The sequence below is a fragment of the Solanum dulcamara genome, chromosome 10 (genome assembly GCF_947179165.1).
Source record: "Solanum dulcamara chromosome 10, daSolDulc1.2, whole genome shotgun sequence".
Taxonomy (NCBI): domain Eukaryota; kingdom Viridiplantae; phylum Streptophyta; class Magnoliopsida; order Solanales; family Solanaceae; genus Solanum; species Solanum dulcamara.
This window is the reverse complement of record NC_077246.1, coordinates 26,636,113-26,643,990: the sequence shown is the minus strand read 5'-3', so window position 1 is coordinate 26,643,990 and position 7,878 is coordinate 26,636,113.

Genomic DNA, 7,878 nt, shown 5'->3' with positions numbered 1-7,878 from the left:
AAGAGTACGTGATATATAGTGACATTTTTCATCGTGGTTTGGGATGTGTTTTGATGCAAGAAGGGAAAGTTATTTCTTATGCCTCTCAGAAATTAAAGCCACATGAATTGAATTATCCTACTCATGATCTAAAACTTGTTGCTATAGTGCTCTCCTAAAAGATATGGAGGCATTATTTGTATAGAGAAAAGTGTCATATATTCAGTGATCACAAGAGCTAAATATACTTGGGTACACAGAAAGAGCTAAACTTAAGATAACACAGATGGATTGAACTCATCAAATATTATAACTGCACGATCGACTATCACCCAGGTAAAGCTAATGCGGTTGAAGATGCTTTAAGTCGCAAATCCTTCGCAAACTTGCATCTGAATCCTTTGCCTTTGCTTTTGGAGGTAAGAGAAATGAATGTCCGTTTTACACTTGATTCATATGGTTCAATGGTTGCTAATTTGCAAGTCAGGCCAATATTGTATGAACAGGTGAAAGAAGTGTAAAAGTTAGATGAGAAACTCATAAAATTGACCAAAGAAGTTTAAAATGGGGAAAAGAAAGATTTTACATTAAAGGAGGATGGTGTCTTGTTATACCAAAATAGGTTATGCATTTCTAATGATGACAAATTGAGGAGAGAAATCTTGAATGAAGCACATACTTTACCATATGCAATGCATCCTAAAAGTACGAAGATGTACCAGACCATCAAAGAACACTATTGATGGAATGGTATGAAGAAAGACATTGCAGATTTCATTTCAAAATATTTGGTTTGTTAACAAGTAAAGGCAAAACATCAGATTGCAGTTGGGTTGCTACAACCCTTATTGATATCAAAATGAAAATGGGAGAGAATAACTATGGGATTTGTTTCTAGACTTTCTCGCACCCAAAGAAATCATGATGCAATATGGGTGAAAATGGACAGACTAACAAAGAGTGCTCATTTCTTAGCAGTCAAAATGGATCACCCACTTGTGCGGTTAGCATAATTATACATTAATGAGATTGTAAGACTGCATGGGATTCCTATTTCTATTGTCTCTAACCGAGACCCACGATTTACTTCTAGATTTTAGGGGAGCTTGCCGGAAGCCTTAGGTACTAAGCTGAAGTTTAGCACTTCATTCCACCTCCAAACGGATGGACAGTCGGAAAGAGTGATACAAATTTTGGAGGATATGCTTTGAGCTTGAGTTATTAAGTTTGAGGGTAGTTTGGACAAACACTTGGTTTTGATAGAATTTGCTTACAATAATAGCTACTAGGAAAGTATTGGAATGCCTCCCTATGAAGACTTATATGGAAGGACATTTCGTACCCCTCTTTGTTGGAGTGAAGTTAGTGAAAGAAAGCTTATTGGTCCTGAAATTGTCCAACAAACAGAGGACAAGATAAAAGTGATCAAGAATCATCTAAAGATTACTTCTGATAGACAAAAGTCATATGCTGATTTGAAAAGGCGTGATATTGAGCATCAAGTGGGAAATAAAGTATTCTTAAAAATTTCTCCATGGAAAAAGATTATGATATTTTACCAAAAAGTAAAACTTAGTCCTTGATTTATAGGACATTATGAGATACTAGAAAGAGTGGGACCAGTTGCATATAAATTAGCTTTTTCGCCTGAGTTGGATAATATCTACAATGTCTTTCACATTTTGATGCTCAGAAGATATCGTTCTAATCCATCTCATGTTCTTCCAGTTAAATCTATTGAGGTTAATCCAGCTTTGACGTATAAGGAAGAACCCATCCTGATTCAAGCTCGTGAAATAAAGCAACTTAGAAAGAAGAGAATCCCCTTAGAAAAGGTACTTTGGAGGAACCATTCTGGAAAAGAAGCCACCTGGGAGCGAGAAGAAGACATGAGGACCCAATATCCATACTTGTTCCGGGACTAAAACATGATAAATTTCGAGATGAAATTTCTTAAGGGGGAGAGAGTTGTAACGCCCTAAATTATTTAAGTTAATTTTCACATTTAAAGTGGATATTTATTGATGATATGATCAACTACTACTTACCGATTCCTTGACTCGAATTTTGTTACGTGAGAAAAAAAACTTGATTTCATTAAATCGTGACAATATTGTGACGGATTGTCTTAGGGTAGTTTAGTAAATTTCCATGGTATTATATATATAATAATATCCTTCTAATAATGGTAATTAAGGTGTGATTGATTTTTTTTTAAAATGACAAAGTTGGGCAGCTTTAGTGACTTTTTTGATAGCCACCTGATTTTCAGAAACTTTAATGATAGATATCACTTCTATATTATATCTTAATAAATCTCCACAAAGAAGTTCGGTTATTTTAGACTAAAGGACATTTATAAGTCTTTTACAATGAGTTATTTCACAAAAAAAATCACAAAAAAAGTAGGTTCTACATAGCTGAAACTCAAGATACACCTTAACTCTCGGTAAGTGTTCAAATCCATTTTTGGGACTGTATAGCTAGTAGTAATTATTGAATATCTCGTTGTGTAGACCTTTGAGTTTAGTAAATAAATATATTTTGGAAAGATAAAATGAGTACGTACAACTCTTATGTTTATGTTGGAGCCTAGATTTGTTTTATTAACTCAAAAAAAGAGGATGAAACATAGGACAAGTTCTGTTCAGATTCTTGATTTAAAAATCTCTCACGTATAACTGTTAGTTTTTTTATGATATCATTTTGTATAAAATATATTTTGCGGTGATTTATTTTGGGTTAAACACTTAAGATATATATCTAAAAGTTTTATGAAGGACATAAAGTCCAGTTTTGCCGTTTTTATTTTCAAAATGTAGATACAACCTAAGGTACTTAGCTTGCTGAATTTACTGTTTTGATAACATAATTCGGTTGAAAACATTCTAGGCTTATTTTTAATGATAAATATTGTTCTATGTCAAAATTCTGAAGATTCTGGAAATTAAAGAGGACATTTAGTGGATTTTTCAAGGTTGTTTATATCGTGAACAAGTTGAGGACCTTGAGAAACTGGTTGGTCTACGGTTTGAACTCTTGAAGTCCTGTTGGATTGTTGTATGCTAAAAGGATGAGGTTTGTGTATAAACTTGTACTCTACTCTTGTTACCTACTGGTATATTTGGAAGCCTATCTTGTTACTTTGTATTATCATATTGGTATCTTGGAGACTTGCAAGACACTTGTTTGTCTCGCCCACTTGTACGAATTGTTCGACCACTTGAAATTCTTGTGAACTTTGTTCTTCTTGTGGCAGTGACTTTGTCACTATTGGCATGCCTCTTGATTTAGACCCTTTGCAATCTTAATTATGGATTTTTAGTTTTTCTTATGTATGAAAGTTGTCCATTTTGAATACGAATTAGGAAGCCATTTTTAATATGTTTCTTGGTTCTCTTGATTATTTGGTCTTTACCCTTCTTGATATAGGGCTCCGGTCCTTCTTGATACTTGATCATGTTTGGTATGATGACACGACGTACATATTAGGTGAAACTTGGTGTTAAATCTTGTAAATATGGTTTTATGAATTATTGACACTTAAAGTTGTAAATATAGAACTTGATACTCGTGATATATTTGTTGGCTCGATCTATTGATTATGTGTACATTTGTGCTACTCATGTCTTGAGAAAATAAATTGGAGAACCTAAAGGCTTCAAACTTTTAGTTTTGCACCACTAAACTTTATGCTTATCAATATTTTTTTCTGTCAAAGAAAATGTTCGAGCAGATGTTGGCCATTGGAGATAAAGTTTTGGGGAGTTTTAAGGAAGATCACATTTGCATATAAGCATCTATATTTTATAGTAGTTTTTGGGACATGTAAATGATCCATGGGGTGCTTGTATATATGTATTTATTTGTGAGGATTGATCCATTCATAAAATCATGGGTTGTAACCTAAATTGGTTGCTTGTTTTATTATTTTGGGGCATGTAAATTCCAAATCTTATGATGTACTAAATTTACCGTTGGAGTTAAAATATTTGTATGAAGCATGAATTATTTAACTTTGGTACTGATAAGTTAGTAATAGTTTATAGCATGAATTTTAGTGATATGGAATGATACATAGATGTCATGTAAGTTATTTTCTTAAATTATTTTGAAAAGTCGTCCCGTCCTAAATTGGAACTTTCATTTGATTTAATTGAGATCAAAGAATTTTAAAATGGCTAAAATCTTACACCTTTAACTATTTTTAAATGGGCCAAATTTTACTACTAGATTATATAAATATGTCTTACTGAGAGTTTTTTTTAAATGTCACGAGTATTATATACGGTTTCTTGTTGAGTAGTACAATCCTCCTAAGAGGGTCTCTACACAAACCATATATGCACCCATAATAAAATCAACATTACGGACTCAACGAAACCATTGAAATTCAATTTTGAGGCCTCCTCGACCCGAAAATCAAAAAGTCGCAACCAAATCAATATTATGCCTCAAAATACTAAAATGCCCTTGGAGCCTCTGAAAAATACACTGTAACTCTTTTTAGGCATAAAATCACCCTCTGAATCCAACGGAGTCGTCGAAAATTAATTTTGAGCATTCAATCCTCAAATATTGACCAAAGTCAAACCTATGGCCAAAAATTCAACTATGTCCTACTCAACACATCAAATCCATTATATGAACCCGAATGTGATTCTTTCAACTCTCCTAGACCAATTTCAACATTTTAGAACTGATGTAATCAATGGAATGTCGTATTGAGATACAAAACTCTGAATGACATCAAATACCACATTTTAGTCATTCTAAACCTCCAAAACTCAAAGTTTACCAAAAATCTCAACTTTTCAAGAAAACTACTGAATCTACATAAGATATCAATAAAATATGACTCGAAAAAACTACCATAAAGGGTAAAATAGTCTTTCTATGAAAATTTCTAAAAATGACCTTCAGGGTCATTACAACCTAACAAGGGTCTGTAAGGGGTGTCCAACACAGAGACCATAATGGTCTGTGATCCACACCACAGCTCATGGATGCCCTCGTGATCATCACCTCTAAAATCTTTGGTGCAGGGCCTAGACCGCGATAGCCTTTCAAGGTCCGTGGTTCCATTCATGGTCCGTATATGATCCTGTGAAGGCCACCTGGTGCCTAAAAACTGCATTTTCTGAGAATTCATCTTTTGAACCTCGTTTTAGGACTTTTCAACTTCCAGGGTCCTACAAGTATTATATTTTTATAAGAATTTTATTAATTATTAATACTTAAACGGAGATAGTAAATCTAGTTATATTGAAAGAATTATTATTATACGAGGTATACTTTATTCAAAATAATTTTCTGTAAATTGTGATATATTCAAAAAATTATATGCATTTTACCATAAATTTATGCAATAACCAAGTGTATACATTAACTACAACATATTTTTCATCTTCACGTTGAAAAGATTTTTCAGGAAGAACTTATTTTTAAAGTTATATTCGGTCACCAAAAAAGAATCGTAATAAAGCTTGGTATAATTTTCTCTGTGTGCTGCATTGGATAAAGATTCATGTTGATTTCAAGATTGTCTTTACTACAAGATTTAGAGTGGTGGTGAGGAGAGGTACATATAGTCTCAAGATCGGGGATAAGATATGTTAAGGCAAAAAAAATTCATATCTCACTAATCACAAAAATTATAAATCTATCAAATAAGTCATTTTTACTATTTTATTGCTAGAAAAATCCTCTGTGAAGGGCATTGGAATATCAGCTGATCTTATTTCTTGATTTTATTATATCATTATAGTGCTTGTACTATTGTGAAGTATGCTTGATGATTAAAATTATTTTTCATAGAGTTTCTTATTCCTCATGTCTATTAGCGAGCTATTATCCTACGAGTGATGCTGAAGTGATGGAAATTTATTATTTTGTATCTAAAGGGATTGTTAAACCATTCTTTTTCGTGAGAAGTTCTTACTAAAATATTGTTTGAAAATTATATTCATACTAAGTCTTGTATCCTATTCTTTTGATTATATACTTGTCAAACAACCTTGTTTCTAAACGGCCTAATACTATTAGCAACTTGGAATCATTTATAGTAAACCAAATCAGGCATGCCAATCTCCTCTTGAGTTTCTAAATGATTAGTTTGCTAAGTTTAAATTGAGTAAAGAGCTTTGAGCCTATTATGAATTTTATAGGCCTAAATAATTGTATAAAAGTTAAATGAAGTTACGAGGAAATTCGTTAAGAACCTTAAGATCTTTATGAACAACCTCAAGTTTAAGTTATCTTTCTAAAGTCAATTTAATTATTAAGCTTTATTCTAAAAGAATATGAGGTTCTATGAGATGCTTACATATTATACGAAAGTGATTATGAGATTATGAGAAAAAAAGTATTGAAGATCCAAGATTAGCTAAGTTCTTATTATGACTTACTACATGCATTTAGAGTTCATATCATACACAACATACTATGCATTTATTCAAAGCTATAATTGAAGGGATACATACATACATACATATATACATATATACATATATGAGTATACCATGCATATTTAATTACTATGAGCATACCATGCATATTTAATTACTATGAGGTCAGATGTCAATCATGGAGGCTATTAGAGTTTTAGTTTCAGGTGGTGTCTCTTTTACCCTTTTTACTGCAACTATTTATGATTTTACTTTTCGCCTTTCATACTAGTACATTTTCATTTGTACTGACGTCCCATTGCCTGGGGGTGCTGCATTTCTGCTCTAGGTTCAGAAAAGGTTATAATCAGTCTTTTGCAATAGGGATGTTGTCTCAAGATTGATAAGCTCCATTCTTTCTGGAGTTGTTGATTGTCTATAGGTTCTACATATATGAGTTTAGTGTAATTGTTGGTATTGTTTGGGCCTTTTCCCAATTAGTTGAATTATAGTATTCATAGAGACTTGTGGACATATTTTTTAGGGTCTTCTCAACTTCCATTTATAGCCTTGTCAGCTTATTGTATATATGCTTCTAGTTGTAGCCTCGTTGACTTCCTAGCTTTTATCAGTTAAGTTGGCCTTGTCGGCCCTTTTTTTATGTTATTGATATTGTTGTGACCTTGTCAGTCTGCTTATCGTATTTCATCCGTTGATTTTTATAGCCTTGTCGGCCCTCAATGTTTTCTTTTCATTATATCTCAATGGCTAGCTCGGTTAAATAAGGTACTAGATGCCCGTTGCGCCTCCCCTAGTTTGGGGCCTGCCAACATTTCACCTTAACAAAAATTAAATAAATTATTAGTATCAGTTAAAAGCTAAATATTAAAATATCACTATCCCAAAAAAAAATCTTACCCTTCTCCCTTCTATCGTAACCCCCCATGTCCCAATTTTTATTTTTTGAAATTTCGTTTAAATTTTTTTTCAAAATTTTTTTTACTTCATCTCCCCAACCCCTTCCCCTCCAAAACAAAATCTCAATATTCTTTCTATTTTTTTTAAATAAAAAAAATCCTACTCCGCCCAACCTAATCTTCTACTCCCAATTTTTTATCATTTTGTCTTAGATATATGCATATGTTATTAGAAAAATATTTTTTACTTGCCGCAAGAGTTTTTTAAAACTAAAAATTTCATTTTCATTATATTTGGTACAAAATCAGAAAGAAATATTCTCCTATAACATTAAACGTCTAACACAAAATAAGAAAAAAAACTGAGAGCAGAGCGTCAGATGGGAGAAGTAGAAACATTTCTTTTAAAAAACAAAAATAATATCTTTTGGGGGGGAAGGAGTGGGTGGTTTGGGGGTTGGGGAGAGGGAGATTGTCGGGGGACGGGGGGAGGAGACGGTAGATTGGGTAAGAAAAATATTTTAAATTTTATTATTTAAAAAAATATGTTTTGGGGGGATAGTGATACTTTATTATTTAATGTTTAACTAATACTA